Below are 4,037 nucleotides of genomic sequence, written 5' to 3' on the forward strand. Positions count from 1 at the left end.
GTGGTCCTAAGTGGTGTCAAGTGGTATAGGGGGCTCGTAAAGTGCTCATAAGTGCTTTTAAGTGTTTCTCGGGGTTGGTAAAGTGGTTCAGGGGGGCTGGTAAAGTGTTGGTTAACTGGCCAAGTGCTCATAAGTGCTTTCAAGTGTTTTAAAAGACGTCTCTTATCACTCTACTGTGAAAAGTGCTAGCTTTTTAGCAGGGGTGAATAGCTGTAATTTTAGAGGGAAGTAGTCAGGTGTGTGATACCCCCCCCTCCTCTGAGATTTGATGTAATCTTTCCTGACTCTCTTCAATATAGTTCACTACCTCCTTTTTTTTATTTTAAAAAGTGCTAGCTACTGTTAAAAGTGCAGTCCCAAAGTCAAATTTACAGAGATAAATCTTACAAGTTCTCCTATGGGGGCATGCTGTTATAGATTTTCTCAAATATGTCATTTGACATATCATATACATTATGCTCACGTTCCCTAGGGGACATGGAAAACCTGATGCATTGCACTAGATGGGAGTAGATTAGAACAGTGGGCTTGTTGTCCAAAAGGACATAAGTATCATCTCGACCATTTACCTTGTCATAGAATAGGCCCTCAACCACATACAAATTTTTCTTAATGATGTTGTGTCATTGATCCTTTTCCTATATTCTGGCCACGCGCTTTGTGTTGGTGCATTTTAGGACATAGAAGTTTGCACCTGCCTCCTCTATAGTCACTGCAAAGTTCTGGCCAACCATCAAGGCATCGCTCAGGTCATCGTGGTGGCCAGCATACATGGGGGCGTATTCATCCTCATCCTCGCTCGACGCTTCTCCATCACTTTCATCCATAACTGTGGGTTGTATTTGAAGGTATACCCACCCCTTCACATGATCTTTGTTGGCACATCTCCTCCATTGACCTTTGATGCATGCACCACAAAAGCAAGAGAGTAGATTGTGCCTTGGTTCGTGCATATTCGTGTGTCTATAGCCATTGACAAAGTGCCAGGATTGAGACCCTGTCATGCGCTTCCAATCCCACTCTATAACTCTATCGACATCACCGAGCTTGACCACCCAAAAAGCATGATCAACTTTCTTGCCTGTCAATGGGCATTTATTTCTGAGAGTTGCATTGAGGAATGCAACAACACTTGACGCATTATGCATCTCCCACCCATCAAATGTCAATTGCTCCTATGTAAGGACCCTTTTGACAACTGCACCAGCCCCGTCGTGTTCACCCTTTCCATGGCGTGAAGCAAAGAAATTGTGAGTCATTTCGACACCTGTCATATTGAAGAATGGTGCAACAAAATAGAATGGCCTCCTTGCTTTGAATAGTGATCACACCCAATGTCGCTTGACACTATAGCCATGTCTTTTTAGCCATTCATTGTGCAAAAGAAAACAATGATGCACAAACAAAGTATCATGTGTCTTGTTGTCAGAGATGTAGAAGTGAGTCGTCTTTTGTATAGCACCAAGCGCATCACATAAGTATGAAATGTGAACAAAGATTGTGACCTAAGATGAATACCAATGCATTGACTGGATCTCGTTCTGCACCTTGAAGAGTAACTCTCTGCAAAATCCATTATAGACACCACTACATCATCAGAAAAATTGGCCAAAAACTCCTTGAACACTGTTAGCTGAAGACGGGCAGCCACAGTCAACTGAAGACTGACGAAATGATAAAAGAAGGAAATCCTACGTAGTCATTCCTTGATTAAGAAAACCCATAATTTCACTTGTAAATACTTGGGGCTTGCAGAAGTTTCCAATTTTGTATATTATTTTTGCCATTAGACTAAGTAGGATTTCACTTTGGAACATGAGGTTTTGTATTTGGAAGGTATATATACCAAATTCTAACCTTAATAAACCCCCCCCCCCCCCTGTGTTCATTCTATGAAGTGTCTGTGAGAAGCGTATTCTGTGTACGAGAGAGAGTGAGAGCTTATCTTGACACTACGTGCACACTGGTGGTCGAAATCAAGTACGGAGAAGTGCAGCGTGTTGCACCCGAGAGAGCTACGTGCCAATACCCACAATGCGCGTGTACGGCCCGGCTTCGCGAAATTGATCCACGAGCTATTTCTAGGGATTCGGTAAGCAAACGGTGTCTGTTTTAGCATTTCAGCATATCCACACATTTGTATTGAGTAGAGCTACACATTAGGCACCTTAGTTTTCAGAAACGTCGACCTGCAAAAACATGTTAAACATCCTACGTGATTATGCACTGGGTGTTTACGGGTAGGGTTTTGGGTCACGTACCTTAGGGAGAGTGGCCTATTGGTGTTAATAGGATATACCTCAAGTTTCGTAGCGTTTCAAGAACGTCTAATGGGTATTTGGTTCATGAAAGGGTTGTAGAAAATCTCCTCCTATGCACAATAGTAGGTTGTAACTTAGACATTGGGTAGAGACCTCTATAGGAAGTAGTCAATAGTTGGGCGAGTGTAGGTTGACACCCTATGCTTGCTTCCACGCGCCTACGGGTCGAGATTCGTCCTTAGCTGACAATTCTTGTTAGGTGAGTTCTCGCTATGCTCACGTTTGTCACGGCGTATCGGCCAACATTGGCGCCGTTGCCGAGGACGAAAACCCTAGGTAGGTGACCGAGACTAGTCCTTGAGGATAGGGATTCTCTGGCTTGCCAGAGTCTTATTTTACATTTAGATAGGATTAGAGGGTGGTGGACTCTCTAGGTCTTAGAAGGAGTCTAGGGAGCGTATGGCTAGACTGGATCATCCGTCTTAGGTAGTGTTAGATAGGAGCTAGGTTGTGGTGTGGAGAGTAGGAGTTGAAGTGGTAGATGCGGTGAGAAGATAGCTTGAGAGTCCATGCGAGGCCAAGAAGCAACCGAGGCACCAAAATCACCATCTCACATGATGAGTAGGAGTAGGGTAAGTAGGACATCATGATTTATGATCTGGGGCACTTCATGCATGTTTTATTTGTTGTTAGGCTCATCGAAGAAATATAAAAGACGATAAATTGTGTTTAGAAGCTGCATTGAAGTCCAAAAGTTTCTGTGATTATTGCTGAGAGGTCTACAGAGCATAGGAAAGTCCACTAGCAGAAAAAATTAAATTATAAGACAGTAGACATCCTTCTCGTAGGATGTCTACAAGATGATCTGGCAGGAATTTTGAGAATCTAAGTTGACCAGAGTGTTAAGAAGGAAGGTTTTACCCTATTTTCACCTGGAAAGTGGAAGATTGACCATATCTTGACAGATTGTGGCCAAAAGACAGGAATTGCCAGACATCCTAACCAAATTGTGCCAAGGCATAATTTTGAGACCAAAACCATAGGATGTCTTCATCTGCATGATCTACATGATTTATTGAGTGCATGTGAAAGGTTTCATCTCAATTGGGTGAGAAAATTGGGGTTTAAGCAGACTTTAACGTTTTTTTTTAAGAAAAAAAGGCCAAAATAGCTAAGTTTGGGGGCTTTTGACATTCAAACACAAATCTAAACACAGAGGGTGATCAGCACATCAAGGAAAATCTATGGGCCAAGTTGGGTTAAATTCTGATGTAAAATACATCCTACGCGTAGGATGTCTAATGCATGATTAAAAGGCCAAAATTTATTTAAGACATATCTGACTCTCATATAGCCTTAGACAAACCTCCTAGTCAAGTTTGGTCCAATTTGGAGTTGATTTGACTAGTGAATTCATCAGAACGGACATTAGGCTTCTGAAACAGATTTCTGATCAGTTGACCAGCTGTGAAAAGTGAGAACAGCTGTGAGCTCAGCACATCAAGGGAAAGCTACAGTGCAAATTTTATCTGAAATAGAGCAGCTAGACATCCTACGCGTAGGATGTCTACAGGATCATTTTTAGGACAATATTATATTGTGGACATACAAGGAGGTTCTAGTTGACTAAAGGGTTCCAGAACTTCTTTCAGAAGTGAAATTGGACTTTGTTTGACCTATTTATGGAGCAAAGACGAGAATTAAGACGTTACCTCTAGACTAACAAACACGTAGGTGGTGTACAGTTCAAGATTAGTGGACCTAATCAAGAACATC

General features: G+C 42.1%; 1 pseudogene; it reads right to left on the minus strand.

The window, feature by feature from the left end:
* Positions 1-383: 383 nt before the first annotated feature.
* Positions 384-894, minus strand: LOC147436340 (uncharacterized; annotated as a pseudogene).
* Between the last annotated feature and the right edge of the window lie 3,143 nt (positions 895-4,037).

Source organism: Adiantum capillus-veneris, chromosome 18, assembly GCF_014529385.1.
Source record: "Adiantum capillus-veneris isolate H3 chromosome 18, ASM1452938v2, whole genome shotgun sequence".
In the NCBI taxonomy this organism is placed as follows: Eukaryota; Viridiplantae; Streptophyta; class Polypodiopsida; order Polypodiales; family Pteridaceae; genus Adiantum; species Adiantum capillus-veneris.